Below are 16,029 nucleotides of genomic sequence, written 5' to 3' on the forward strand. Positions count from 1 at the left end.
AGTGGTGGTCATGGCCAATGTAGATTCCACTCAGCCTTGCGTGCTGCTACCTAATTCTCTGATGCAGGTGCAGCGGCCTCTGGAGACTCCTCTCTGCTTCCCCCCTTGCTGTACAGACACATTATACAGGTGCCATTGCTTCCCACTTAAGCAGCCCTAAATGTTATTTTTTAAATCAACAGAATGTTTGATGGGTTAGAAACCAATACATAAGAGATGGAACATTCCAAATTTCTATCCTGGCTTGAATATTTTGTGACTGTGTGACTTTGGAAAAGTGACCTAATTTCTCTGCTTTCTTTTTCTCTGGTGGTAGTAAGAGTCCCTGACTCAGGGAACCACAGGAACTACATACAAAGCTCCAATGCAGTGCATTTCAGGATACGAAGTCCAGGCATGGCAGCACTTGTTACCCTGAGTTTAATAATGTATGAAACAAGAGCAGTAATGACAGTGTCTTGTGGTGATGGGCAGCTAACCGTTCAGGGGTAGCAAGGACATTCACTCTTACTGTGAAGCAGCTAAAGAATAGACACCAAGGTAGATGGGGCATGAATGCTTGACACTGGTGGCATATTCACACCTCTCCCTCTTTGCTTATAGAATGTCCCCCAGGACCTGTCCATCAACACCTTTGGGCTGGAGCAGTCCCTCTTGTGGACCCTGCAAGAGATGCTGGCTAACATGATGGAGAAGTTGGAAGGGGCATGTACACTTTAGACTGGAGTATTTTAGTGTGCTCAGCTGCTGGGGGTTGGTGGATCTTATAGGTATTGGAAATCGTGTTTGTGGAGATAAGTCAATTACTTTCATTTATGACTCCTTTGGGAATGACCTTCTGCTTTACCTAGCACCTCATCATATCTTGAACTTGAAAAAAGAAATCCAAGCACAATGTAATCTGTGTAGGTGCCTGTTGCACTCTTGGGCATCTGTGTGTCTCCCTGTGTCTTCAGAGCTCTGACTCTTCCTCTTTTGACCAATTTTTTTTTTGCATGGCTCTTTGTTATTGACCATTATTTATTTTCAGATATGTTTAAGTGTGTGGCTATGTTCTAAGCTGTTGTTTGGCGAGTAAAATTTCATGGCACTGTTACACACTTTAGGTAATAAAATCACAGTGATATGGCTTTAGTGAATTGTAAATTTGCCCATAGCTAATAATTTTCTTTTGAAAATTAAGACTTTTATTTCTGTCTTCAAATGCAGATATTTTCCTTCAAAAATCTATAAGATGATTTTAATTACTTTCCATGTGACAAGCTCTTATTGACTGGGCAATACACATTTGTAAACAATTCATTCAATTTAAAGTTAAGCAGAAGGATAAATGGTCACTTTTTTGGGTCTTCTCTATAATTTTTAGGTGCATTTTAAGTGCTGCACTGTTGTGCAGTTTTATAAACTCTAGTATTTTCAGGAATAGTACCAAAATTTTTCTTTGTCATTAATGATTTCTGTATATCTTTTCTGTTTGAATCGTTATTCTAGTTGGGATGAATAAAGAGATTAATAATACATGGTTCCAAATAAATGAGTGATTAATTGTATTGTTACATATAATTTTGCACCATCCACAAGAAAATCCTGTTTCTCTATACTTTAAAAAATTGTAGTGTCACAGCTTAGAATTTTAATCAGGCTGTGTATGAATTCTAAATTAAATTTTAACTTACATAATTTTATGAAAACTTACTATAGGAAAGAGATGAATTTAATGGAGCTAGAACTTACTTTCACCTGCTAGTATATTTTAGGAAGAAAACACTGTCAAATAGCTTAAGGAAAAAGTGCCTAAAATTTTAATGGGGAGAAAGATTCTTATTTAAGAAGCAGTTTTGATGATACCCAAGAGTGATATTCAAAATATTTTACAACTGCCTTGGCATAAGTACCAGTGAATCAGAGTGGCTTCCAGCCACAGTTCTGGAGGTTGGGGTGATCTGAGTGATTTGTGGGGTGTCCTGGAGGACCCCTGGGGTGGTTTAGTGATGTTTACCAAGAGCGATAGGTGTTTTGCACTGTAACAATCATTTAAATCAGGAAAGTGTTTACTGATTGTATTTGATCCATGGAAGCTGCTGGGACTCATAGGAATCATCTTTTGGACTCCCTGGATGCCCATAACATGTCTCCTTGAGTTTTCTGATGTCTCCTTCAAATGCCTTATGGGACTATGATGGTGAATCCTTTTGTCAAGCAAATTGACATGTCTCAGTTAATAAATTATACACAGTCGATTTTCTGAAATGAAGATTCCCATTTCCTAGGTTAACATGTCAGAAAGGAAACATTAATCTTTTTGTTTGGTGGTGGTGGGGGTATCAGAGATTGAACCCAAGGGCACTTGACCACTGAGACACATCCTTAGCCCTAGTTTGCATTTCATTTAATGACAGGGTCTCACTGAGTTGCTCAGCACCTCACTTTTTGCTGAAGCTGTCTTTGAACTTATGATTCTTTGATTCTCAGCATCCTGAGCCACAGGGATTAAAGGCATGCACAACCACATCCAGTTTACCAGCTTCTAATTATAGGGTGCTATTGATTTTCTACAATACAATGCTTGCATCTTACAAAGAAAAAAAAATTGTGACAGAATTTTGGCAGGAAATGATATTACAAGTATTGGGAAAGTGTACGAATAGTTGTTCCTGAAATCTGGAAATATTCAGGAGGTACATGGGGTACTGCATCTGTCATAATCATCTCTGGTGATCTGGGGAATGATGACATGAATGGTGCAAAACTTTCTCATATTTAAATAAGTGGTAAGATCAGGTGCCCATGTCAATTGACCAAGACTCAACTTTTTTAGCTGGATGTGGTTTGGTATCTTTTTACTATTTGATATGCTATTATACTTTCTATACCATTTAAAAATCCTATAATCTTTCAAAGAAAAAATGATTTTTAAGAATCCTCACTTTTTTTTCTTTCTACTAAGAAATGGGAAAAGGAGAGTGGAAAGGAATGGAACAGCATTTGATGTTTGTTCTGTTTGTCCCTTTAATAATGGGAATAACTTGGGCTGGGGATTGGCTCAAGCAGTAGCGTTTTCGCCTGGCATGCGTGCAGCCCGGGGTTCGATCCTCAGCACCACATACAAAACAAAGATGTTGTGTCTGCCAAAAACTAAAAAATAAATATTAAATATCTCTCTCTCTCTCTCTCTCTCTCTCTCTCTCTCTTTATAAAAAGTATAGGGAATAACTCTGTTATAGTGAATATGATGATGATGATCATGATGATGATGATGATGATGAAAGTGTTATTGACCCTCATGTTCAGATGAGGACAATGCTTAGGAAGTTTACTTGAAAGAAGATATCTTGATACAGTTGCTGTAGATGCAAACAAGCTAGTGATTCATTTAGTGACTTTTATATCCAAACAGAAACAGCTCTGGCAAATAAGAGGAATCTGCAGCCTGTTTTTTGTGTGCTTCTATATTGTATGAAACTGAACACAATAGGTTTGAGTCCCAAAAGTGTTGCTTTTTAGTTGTGTGCCTTGACCAGTAATCTCTCTGAAACTTAGTATAATTTCTGTTGCTATAATTGAATATCACCCTGGGTAAATTATAGAGAAAAGACATTTAGCTCATGGCTCTGGAATTTAAAGGGCATTAGTGCTGGCATGCGGTGAGGCCTACTTGGTCATGAGTTGGCAGAGGGCAGCAGCATATGGTGTTGCAGCTTAATGGATTTGGAAGGGCCCATTTTTTTGAGACAGGCTCTCCCTAAATTGCTGAGGCTGGCCTTGAACTTGTGGTATTCCTGCCTTAGCCTCCTAAGTGGCTACTAGGATTACAGGTGTGTGACACCATTCCCAGCTGACAAGTTGATTCAGATACATGTCTGTACATTGTGAAATATTCACCACAAAATAATTAACATATTTGTAACCTCACATAATTACATTTGTTGAAAAGTTTCTAAACTTTCATACCCTATAGCATTCGAAAGTGTTTTAGTTTACTTTGATAAAATTCTGGCCATAGAAGTGGTCTAATCATACAAGGTGGCATAATGCTTTTTAACTTTAGAGACATTTAGGAAACCAAAAATTACTAGTGAATGCTTTCCTTCAAACATTAGTTTTGGCTCATCAACAATTCAAGCATAACTAGGAACACAAAATATATTAGATGACTTTTATTATCTTAACAACAACATAATTCACCTTCAGGAGCTAAAGCCATTTCAAAGACTCACATCTTATCCTACTTTTTGCTATATATTTATAATGATTCTGTGACTTAGAAGCTTTCAAGTGCTATAAGAAGTCAAAACAACATCTGAAAAATGATTTGAAGACTTAGATAAGTAGTAGTCTAGAAAAACTGACATGAAAACCAACTCAAGTTTCAAGTTCCTTCTTTTTAGAAATATTACATATGCTGTACTTTTTAAAAGCAACTTTGCTGAGAGCCATAGCCCAGTGGAAATGATGCATGGCATTTTTGCCAGAATGGAGTGGTTGAGAGGTGACCCCATCAAGCCATTGAGATGATAATGGTTATGTTAAGCTGTGTATTCAATTGTATATTAGACCCCTGCTGTCTGCCTCTACTTTGGAGTTCTCTCACTATTTTGGAGTTCTCCTGGGGATTTCCAGAGAGTTCCCATTGGTTGGGGAAGTGCGGGAGGAGGGATTTTCCTGTTGGTGGTTCCTGGAGGAGCCACTTGGCATTAGGGAGTGTTCCCAGGAAGTGTGTGTAGAGTGCTGGTGACAGTTCTGAAATAAAGTTTGCTGTTTGAACCTACAAGGCTGTGTGGCGGCTTGGTTATTTTGTGCCCAGCCAGACTGCTGCATTTGGTGGCCATGAGGGGAATGCCTGAGGGTAAGTGATAAGGTAAATTGCTCTCCCCTGAGGGAAGGTGAGAGAATGGGTGACCATTTCAAAAAACAATGTGTTCTTGTTTTGATTTGTTTTGTTTTTGTTTCAAGCTGCCTATCCATAGAACTTTCTCAGGAAACTGGGAAAGATGGTTGGCTCAAGGTTTGAAGTTGTTTGGCCCTGAGGAAGAGATAGAGATAGACCATGAATATACATTTCAAAAAAATAGAAAAATTGATACAACGATTTTTTGTTCCATTTTTGTTTTGTTTTGCTTAGGTTTTGTTTTGAGTTATCTGTTTGAGTTGCGTTATCCTTGTAGCAGAAATATGGGGTCAGAAATTAGCAAAAAACAAACCGAAAGAATGTTAAGTAAATTGTTAGAGAAAGGAGGGACCCCAGTAAAACCAAAAAGAGTCAGGGCATAAGTTGATACAATAAAATAATGTAGCCCATGGCTTTTTAAGGAGGAATTGTTGAATATATCACAATGGGACCATCATGGTGAAGATTTAAGGGACAGGGAAAAGAAAGACCCAGGAACTCTGCTAGTTGGCACATTGCCATTGTGGATGATGATATGATTTTGTTTGCCTAGTCCAAAGATTTCAGTTCATATTATGGTAGAACACATATTAGATCAGGAAAAAGAGGAGGCCTCTCGAGATAGACAGAAAAAGGAAGAAAGTTTAGAGCAGAAAAAGTGATCAGGGGAAAAGTTACAACAGGAGGCTGCTACTAACACCTTTCTATCACCAGAGGGCGTAAGTGTCCAACCAACAGCTCTGCCTATGGGGCCCTCAACCCTCGTAGTTGATAGATGGGATCCTGAGACAGGACCTCAAAGATTAGCATGCCCTGTATTTGAACAGGCAGGAGGGCAGCGAATTCAGCATGTTTTAGATTTCAAAACAGTGAAACAGCTAAAAAAGGCTGTAACAACCTATGGTCCTCAAGCACCCTTCACCATAAGCTTGGTCGAATCCATTACCAACTTGAACATGACTCCAGCAGATTGGACTAGTATGTGTAAAGCTGTGCTAAATGGAGGACAATACCTGTTATGGAAGGTTGCCAATGAGGAATTTTGCATAGAGACAGCTAGGTGAAATGCAGCAGCTGGTTATCCTCAGAGAAATCTAGATATGTTGTTAGGAAAAGGACCTTATGAAGGTCAGCTGCAACAAAATGCATATGATCCGACTATATATTCACAGATTGCTACAGATGCAGTTAGGGCATGGAAGACTTTACAAGGATATGGAGATTTACAAGGTCAAGTATTTAAGGTAATACAAGGAGCTAATGAACCTTACACTGAATTTGTAGATAGGCTTATTCAAACAGCTACCAGAGTTTTGGGGAAAAAGAGCAAACAATGCCATTAATTAAACAACTAGCCTTTGAACAAGCAAACAGATGGTGTAAGGAGGCCATTAGACCATGGAAACATGGAGATTTAAACACATATATCAAATTATGTAGAGACATTAATGAACATGGGCAAGTCCTGGCAGCCGCAGCACAACAGGCTTTAGATGCCAGGCCGAAAATATGCTACAATTGTGAACAAACGGAACATTTTAAAAGGAGTTGCCCCATAGGAGGAGGGTTTAACAAAGCTAGGTATCAAAGGAGTAGAATACCAGGTATTTGCCCACAATGCTGTAAAGGGAGACATTGGGCTAATGAATGCCATTCTCTAACCACCATAGAGGGTATTCCATTATCAAAAAATGGACAAGGACGAGGCGTTACACCACGATACGGTGGAGAAAAGCATCGGGCTCCATTGCCAAAAAACGGACTGGGGGGTCCAATGCTCCGGGGCCCCCAACCACAAATATACGGGGCAATGGAGCAACCCAGCAACACCATCAGGGTAGTGCCCAGGACACATTATCCATTAAAGCCCTCATCAAACAAACCAGAGGGAGCACAGGGTTGGACATCTGCACCTCTGTCAGAGCAGTACTAACTCCAGAGATGGGAGTTCAAATCATTCCCACAGGAGTAAAAGGACCTCTTCCCCAAGGAACAGTAGGCTTATTATTGGGATGCAATTCTTCTACACTAAAAGGACTTATGATAAGTCCTGGGGTAATCGATCCCGATTATGAAGGTGAAATCAAAATTATAGCTAGTTCTCCAAGAGGTATATCAGTAATTTCACCAGGAGATAGAATAGCACAGTTATTAATAATACCCAGCCTGCTTGATAAATTTTCCAGTCGTACTGTAGAAAGAGGTTCCAAGGGATTAGGCTCCACAGGTGTAGATTGGGCTATGCTGTCTTTAAATTTAGAATCTCACCCCATGCTAAAACTAAATATTCAAGGACATGACTTTAATGGGCTACTGGACACAGGTGGTGACCTTAGCATCATATCTAGTCAAGAATGGCCAAAACATTGGCCATTACAACAAGCCACTCAAATGCTTCAAGGCCTAGGAGTGGCAACTAATCCCCATAGAAGTGCAATGGTATTAGATTGGAAGGATCCTGAAGGATGTGAAGGAACAATACAGCCCTATGTATTGGATCATCTTCCTATAAATTTATGGGGACGAGATGTCCTAGATCAATTAGGTTTGACATTAACAAATAACATCAATCTTAACGTGCCCACTACTAGGGCTAGCAAGGCTTTAGGAAAGAAAAAAGATGAAGAAAACAAGAAAAAGATATGACAGCACCAATTCAAATAGATCAAGGAATAAATAGACATGGATTGGGTTTTCAGAAAGGGCCACTGAGACAATCAAAATTACTTGGAAATCAGAAAGACCAGTATGGGTTCCTCAGTGGCCCCTGACTAAAGAAAAGATACAAGTAGCCCATGACCTGGTCAAACACAAATTAGCAGAGGGACATATACAGCCTTCCATATCTCCCCATAATACTCCCATTTTTGTCATCAAAAAGAAATCTGGTAAATGGAGATTATTGCAAGATTTAAGAGCCATTAATAATGAGATGGCTATTATGGGACCTGCTCAATCGGGGATTCCCCAATTGTCTGTTTTGCCAAAAACCTGGTGTGTTTTAGCTATAGATATTAAAGATTGTTTTTTTTTTTTTCAATTCCAAGTCATCCTGAGGATAGTCCATGTTTTGCATTTACTGTCCCAGCACTGAATCATGAAGGTCCTGATCAGAGATATGAATGGAAAGTACTCCCTCCAGGGATGGCTAACAGCCCAACTATGTGTCAAATTTATGTTAACAAAGCAATCCAGCCACTTAGAAATCAAAATCCTGAACTACAAATATTTCACTATATGGATGATATGTTATTGGCACATAAAGATAAAAACACATTGCTAGAATGTTATGCCACACTTACAAATTTATTTAAAAATTATAATCTAGAGATAGCAATAGATAAAGTACAATTAAATCTTCCAATGAATTATTTAGGAGTTCTATTATCCTCAACCATGGTCCGTCCACCAAAAATTCAAATACGAGTAGATCAACTCAAATCACTTAACGACTTTCAAAAGTTATTGGGAGACAAAAATTGGATAAGGCCTTATCTAGGCATACCAACAGGAGAGTTGGGACCTTTATTTGACATTCTAAAATGTCCATCAGATCCAAATTCACCCCGCATGTTGACGCCTGAAGCAAGAAAGGCATTAAAAATCATTGAAACATATATGGAAAATATGCATCTGGATAGAATTGATATAAGTTTGCCTTTATTATTTATTGTACTGCCAACAAAAAATATTCCTACAGGAGTATTTTGGCAAGAAGGTCCATTATTGTAGATACATTTATCTTATTCTCCTAACACTATTCTTACTAGGTATCCTGAGGCCATAGGACAATTAATACTCAAAGGCATAAAAGCAGCAAAGGGAGAGTTTGGAATTTCTCCCAATAAAATTATTACTCCATATATTATGGATCAAATTGATAAGTTAGCTAATGAGTTAAATACTTGGGCAATAATCATGTGTAAATCTAATGTTTCATTTGATAATCACTTACCATCTAATCCTTTGTTGTCTTTTTGGTCTAAGCATCCTGTAGTTTTTTCCAAAAATGACAAGAAAAACACCTATCACGAATGCTCCAAATATATTCACTGATGGGTCAAATAATGGTACAGCAGCAATAGTTACCCCTGATCAAACTTTTACATTTTTAGTACCCAAACAATCAGCTCAAAAGGTAGATCTTAGTGCAATATTACAAGATTTTGTGATATTTAAAGATTCTGTATTAAATTTATTTTCTGATAGTCAGTATATAGTTAATGCTATAGTATCCCTTGAACATGCTGGTAGGATTTCCCCTTTCTCTTCTGTTTTCTCTTTGTTTTCCACTATACAAAGTCTAATCTGGGACAGAAAAGATCCATTATTTATAGTACATATCAGGGTACATACAGGATTGCCTGGAGCCCTTAGTTTGGGCAATGATTTAGCAGATAAAAGTACACATGACATACATATTTTCTCTACACTAGAAGAAGCTACAAATTTTCATAAAATGTTCCATGTCAATGCTAATACTTTACAAAAGCATTTTAAAATAACTAAGGAACAAGCTAGACAAATAATAAAACAATGTCAAAATTGTGTGACCTTTTTACCACAAGTTAATCTTGGAGTCAATCCTAGAGGACTGATACCTAACCATATTTGGCAGATGGACGTCACACACTTGCCAGAATTTGGAAAATTAAAATATTTGCATGTTACAGTTGATACTTCTTCTGGATTTTTGATGGGCTCCCTTCATGCTGGAGAAAAAACTGAAAATATTATAGCTCATTGTTTATAAAATTTTGCCACTGTGGGCGTTCCAAAACAGTTAAAAACAGATAATAGTCCTGGTTATACTTCTACCTCTTTTAAACAATTTTGTTCATCATTTAGCATTACTCATATAACAGGAATCCCATACAATCCACAGGGACAAGGCATAGTTGAAAGAGCTCATCAAACTATTAAAATGTACTTATTAAAGCAAAAAGAGGGAGTTGGAAAGGGGTATATATCCCCCAAAGATAAACTTAAAATAACTCTTTTTACTCTAAACTTTTAAAATTTGGATTCATCAAGCCTTAGTGCTGTGGAAAGGCATATATGTCCAAAAAATGTACATAAGCCTAAGGTACTTTGGAAGGATATTCTAACAGGACAATGGAAAGGTCCTGACCCAGTGATTGTCTGGAGTTGGGGTTGCGTTTGTGTGTTTCCACAGGGAGAACAGCAGCCTATTTGGATTCCAGAGACACTAACCAAAGCGATTTCTACAGACCAAAAAGAAGATGATTTGACTCAAATCCATAACAGCTGATATCCAGAGCTCCAGCTTGGCTATTCTTACATCTGCAATAGTGGTTCTCCCACCCCTGGAGGCTAATGAATAATGAACACCATTAAAGCCTATTTCAAATGTAAAAAACCTTGGGGCTTGCTTGTGGGAATACCTTTAGACCTATTATTCAAGTTACAGGAATAAGGATGAGATATCCAAAAAAGAGTCAAACCCACGTGGTAACCAGGATGTCTTTTTCAATATCTATTTTATTATTGCCCTTTCCCACATCATAAAGTTCTATTTTATTTTTTGAGCTCATACAGACCTAGGTTAATATTTTTCTGATCAGTTTTATTTTTTGACTGTGGAGTTTTTAAACATTGCAATGGAGATTTCACCTGTGTAAATCTACAAGGCCTTTACTATTGTCTTATGTGTTGTATGTTATGTGTGCATACTTGTGTTTTGTGTTGTATGTCTGTATGTGTGTATGTCCATATATCATATATGAGGAATGCTCATGAAAAAATGGATAATAAAATGTTTATTATTCACGTGATTTACATAGTTTAATTTAAGTTGGGTAAACAGCTGTTGAGGATTGTTTTAATATGTGAACAAATAAGGAGGTTAACAGATCTTTTTGTTTACTTTCACCTTTCCTTTTCATTATACTTAATAATTCTGTTCAGGATAATGTAAATTGTTCAGAAAATTGTTTTCTTAGTACCTGTTGGAATGTTACATAATTTTTTTTTAGCCATCATTGCCAGAATTCCTATCTTCATCCCAGTGCCAGTGAAGACAAAGATAAAACCAAACTACAGCTTCTTTGATAGCTATCACAGTAAACTGTATAAACTGATGCATCAATGAATAATAACTCAACAAGTAATGCTCAATCAAGGAGTTGATTTACTTTGGGAGGAAATGGACATATTGATAGATTCCTCTGGTTTGAAATGCTTGCAGAACTTGCCTGGACTATGTATCACTTGTATACATTGTGAACTATCTGTTGGTGCAGCGAATTGTGGTAGTGCTGGAGTATCTTTGCTGATGGTGTCACTAGTGGTTCAATTTTTCCAAAGGAGCCGTCAATTGGCTTGGTGTCATGGCATTTCTGTATCCTCCTCCCTTCTACTAGTGATGGTCTAAAATTTGGGGGCCAGCAGAGGTGAGCCAAAGAACCTCACCCCCCACTGGTGCAAAGGCCAAATTTGGGGGCCAACAGAGGTGAGGCAAAGAACCTCACTCCCCCACTGGTGCATAGGCCTATCCATAAGTATGGCTGTATGCTGGACCAGTAGTTAGTGACGGGTAAGATCCAATTGCAGTGGTACCAACCTAAGGCAGGAGGCTGATGCTTTGAGGTCAGCTCCTCCGATGATGGGTAAGAACCATATGTAGTATTGGACAGTCTAACAGGCACAGTACCTAAGCCACATGCTTGGTGTTTAATTAAACAGAAGGGGGGAGATGCTGAGAGCCATAGCCAAGTGGGAACCATGCATGGCATTTTTGCCAGAATGGAGTGGTTGAGAGGTGACCCCAGCAAGACATGGAGATGATAATGGTTATGTTAAGCTGTGTATTCAATTGTATGTTAGACCCCTGCTTTCCGCCGCCTCGGCATGCTACTTTGGAGTTCCTGCAGGGATTCCCGGAGAGTTCCCATTGGTTGGGGAAGTGCGGGAGGAGGGATTTCTGGAGGAGGAATGTCCAGTTGGGGTGGTGTGTCCCGAGAGAAGGCCGCAAGCATGGTGTTCTTGGGAGTGTGGAGAATAAAGGAGTTCCTGTTTTGAACCTACAAGACTGTGTGGCAGCTTGGGTATTTTGTGCCCAGCCAGACTGCGGCACAACCTGAGCAGCCGCAGGAACACATTGACACAGTCCAAGGTCCTGTCGCCAGTACCCCTCAGCAAGCCCTAGGAGAACAAGGAGGCACCTGTGGGTGCCAACAGGAGCCAGGATTCCCTTCTGAAGCTCAAGTAAGAGGAGCCTGAGTATGACATCCCAGCCTTTGGCTTTGACTCTGAGCCAGAGCTGAGTGAGGAGCACACAGAGGACAGAAGCTCAGGAGACCAGAAGCCTGCCCAGCCCCGTAGACCCTCACATGCCTCCTCCCTGCAGTGGGCCCGCTTCAAGGTGGGAGAGCCTTCAGAAGACATGGCCCTAGAAGAGAAGACCAGCTATGAGAATGAGGGCTTCTGGCCATATGGAGAGGATACCCTGTCGAACAGAGGCTTCTCTGGGGACAGTGACTCCACAGGGGGCTCCTCACTGTCCCTTGCCAAGAAAAACTCCCCCATGTCAGGCTCTGCCATGTCATCATTGCTTCTAAAGCTCAAGACAGAGAAGAATGCCCAGGCAGAACTGGGAAGAACCACTCCTTGGCCTCCTTTTCCTCATCCATCACCACCAACACCACCTGCTCCTCTTTCTCCTTCTTGTCAAAGAACAGTGGTGGCCTGAAGCCATGCTTTGTCTAGGATGCAGGCATTCATGGCACTCCCAATGTCAGGGCCAGGAAAAACACTGATATGAGGGCTGGGCTCACCTCCTGTGTCCAGGCCAAGCCATCTGTCCAGCCTAAGCCCTTCCTGAACCTGGCAGAGTCAAAGAGTCAAGAGAAGATGGAATCAGCACTTTAGGATGCCAACTGAGACCCACAGGCCAGCTCCAGGAGGAAAGGCCCTCAAGGACCCTAGGAATGAGGATTCAGAGCTTACCCCACACATAGCCTCTGAAGGGTCCAATGAGGGGGGCCAGGAGAGGCTCAGGTGACATCATCACCCTCCCAGCCACTGCACTCCCATGTATACCTAAGAAGGAGTAGGAAGGGCCAGCTACCTCCTATGTGACATGTAGCACCTACCAGAAGATCCAGGACTTAGAGATCAGTTTCCCTGCTGGCTTGGAAGTGCAGGTGCTGGAAAATCAGGAGAGTGGTTGGTGGTATGTGAGGTTTGGAGAACTGGAGGGCTGAGCCCCTTCCCACTACTTCGTGCCTGATGAGAATGAGCAGCCTAACACCCTTGGAAAAGAGCAGGATGTGCTAAAGAGCAGGCAGAATGAGGGCAAGTCAGACAGCCTGGAGAAGATCGAGAGATGGGTGCAGGCGCTCAACACTGTCAACCAGAGGGGAAGGACAATTTTAAACCCTACAGATGTGGGACCTGAAAGATGGCCCACCTCCCAGCTATTGCCTGGAAGGTAGGATACATTGAATAGGGAAGGGAATGACCTGGAACCCAGACATGAGAAAGCTGGGACCTATGGTGCACCCTGGTTTCTTCATTGATGGACTACATGTCATTTGGGACAGGCCATCTTGGAAACCCCAATTGTGCCTTTGCTGCAAATCTGGAAGAGATGTGGTCATAGGGGGGCCTCCAGCATCCTGCCTGTTTGGCTGTTTTGGTGGCTACCATGTTGCCACCAGAGGTAGCCCTTGTATTGTCCTTATCCATGTTTGTGGATCATGCACTTTTCCAGGAATTGCCACCACCCACCATGGCTGGGTGCATATAAAGACCCCACAGGCCCTGGGACTTGGAGTTGTCTCATGAGCTCACATCTCTCCCTGGGCCAGGCCACTGTTTGTACCTGGGAGTTAAAGAAAACACAGTTCCAAGGTGCCAGCAAGAACTACCTTCTTAGCTGTCATTGCCCTGGCATTGAGAAGAGAGTTTGCTCTCCTTGGGGTACCGCACAGAAAACACAATTCTCCAGTTTAGAGGGTGGGGGAAACCATCATGTTCTCCATCATCATCACAGACTATTTGGGATATTTCTGAGTAAGCAGTTTCTTTGTATGTTTCAGGAAGGGTTTGTTGATTTGGGGTTTACAATTCAGGCTTTTGGTTTGGGTTTTACTTTAGGGATTTCTTGGGCTCCCTGGGGTGTCAGCCTCACATGGGAACAGAAGGAGTGTTGGGTGGCCTTTTCTGTTGTACTCTGTGGAGGGGTGTTTTGTTTTGTATTTGGCTTCCCATTCTCCCCCTCCATAAGCACGTCATTTTGTTTGGTTTCCACTGTGTGGACTTTGCCTGAGCGGCACTTGCCAAAGGGATTTGGGGTTGAGTAAGCCCGTGTCCCAGTCTTGGCAAAACAGAGAAACTGTCCTTCTGGTTCCTGCCCAACCTTGGTAGGGCAAAAACCCTCCCAGGAGGGAGGAAGTTGTTGTTAGGAGCCAGACCTTAAGAGGTAAGGCAGCACCCAGGCTGCTGGGTGGTTGCCATTCTGTGTATGTTCTCCCACTGGGGCAGGGCTGAAAGCCTTACAGAGAACTGTGGAGAAGTATCCATGGCCCCCATTCTTGGTGGTTGGGGACCCCAGCTGGGCTTCCTGGAGCAGATACCACCAGCCACTCCTCTGGACTACTGGCAATGCCATGGTTGCTTGCGAAGAAGGAGGACCCCTGTGCTTGGAACCAGTCTGGCCTTCCTGGATGCAGTGCCCCAGTAAAGAGAGAAGCAAGAGCGTGACATTTCCTGCAGGTCTTCTGTCAATTTTGGGTTGTTTTTCCATTGTTGATATCTCAGAGGGACTCTCCAGAAAAAAGCCCAGCCAGCTTCTCCAAGGACTCACCCTATGTTGGGAGTAGATTTCTGCATATGCCTTTGATTTCACAGATGAGGCTTCACAGCCACTGAATAAGCTGCCTGAATCACAAGACCAAGGGCTGTTGTTTCCTAAATTGGAGGGAGGCCCTGCCCTCACCTGCTCCTCCCTAGCAGGCCTTCACCCTCTCACCTGACCCTCCAGGATCCTAGAGGCCTTTCCTGAGATTCCAGTGCCCTTGTCCCTCACCACACCCTGATCCTGGCAGCTGTAGCAAACTGCTCGTGTTCTTTGTCAGAGGTCCATGGTGAGATTGTTTTGTTTCCTTTTGTTTTGTTTGTGAGTGTGTTTAAAATCAAAATTAGATATTTTCTTCTGCTGGACAGTATTAAATAGAGCAGGATGTTAAGTTAATCTGCCAGATTGCAGTACTAATGGTAGTGGATTAGTGTCTTCATGTTAATATTATTTTTACTTATTTGAACAATAATGATAAAGAAGTGGTTCATTATTTTTTAATTAATGCACTTTAAGGTGGAATGGAAAGAAACCTAGAGAGCAAAGTTCATTACTTAAAGATGTAGTATATACATTTCTTATTTTTAATAAATTTTTATTAATAAAAATTCCTATTTTTATCAAATTTTTAATAATATTTTAATTATTTTTTAATAAATATTTATTAAAATAAAAAAGTAATTTATGGTTATTTAAAAAAAAAACAATTTGTTGCTACTGCAGTTCTAGATACTAGTAGAGCTGAATTCCAATTGATATATGAAAATAGGGCCCTGTATGATAACTTTGATCTGCAATCGGGTATCAGTAATCATAAGGTCTGTAAACCACTGCACTGAAGTTTAGTAATTCCTATTTATTCCATGCTGGCCATAATACAAAGTGCTTAATTCCATTTATCTTATTTATTTCTATAACAACTATGTGTTTTGAAGTAGGTGTTATTAATCCTACAGCCTAACGGGCTGATTTAGTTTAATAATGTGCTCCAAATTGTACTCCCAGTGAATTGTTCAGTCAGAATTTGAACCCAGCTAGCTTCTATTTATTTTACTGTCACAAGATCTAAGGCTCATAATGAGGAATATTAAAAAAAAAAAAAGATAAGTTAAAGTTTTTAATTTTGACTGCTTATTATATGCCAGGTAATTCTAAGCCCATTCCTTATAGATCATCAACACCACATGACAATATAGATCCATATAGGAGTCTGTCTTGACAGAGGAAGGCAGGTAGGTCTAGAGCAATGGACTTGCCCAGGGCAGAACTAGAGCAGGAGCTGAACAAGCATCCAGGCAGCTGGCTGCAGAGCCTGCACTCC

General features: G+C 40.7%; 1 pseudogene; it reads left to right on the top strand.

Annotated features, from left to right (window-relative positions):
- The first annotated feature begins 10 nt into the window (after positions 1-10).
- Positions 11-13,344, top strand: LOC124080354 (SH3 and PX domain-containing protein 2A-like; annotated as a pseudogene).
- The last annotated feature ends 2,685 nt before the right edge of the window (positions 13,345-16,029 follow it).

This window comes from Marmota monax, unplaced genomic scaffold, assembly GCF_021218885.2.
Source record: "Marmota monax isolate L192 unplaced genomic scaffold, Marmota_monax_Labrador192_F-V1.1 WCK01_AAM20220418_F8-fsc00913, whole genome shotgun sequence".
Classification (NCBI taxonomy): Eukaryota; Metazoa; Chordata; class Mammalia; order Rodentia; family Sciuridae; genus Marmota; species Marmota monax.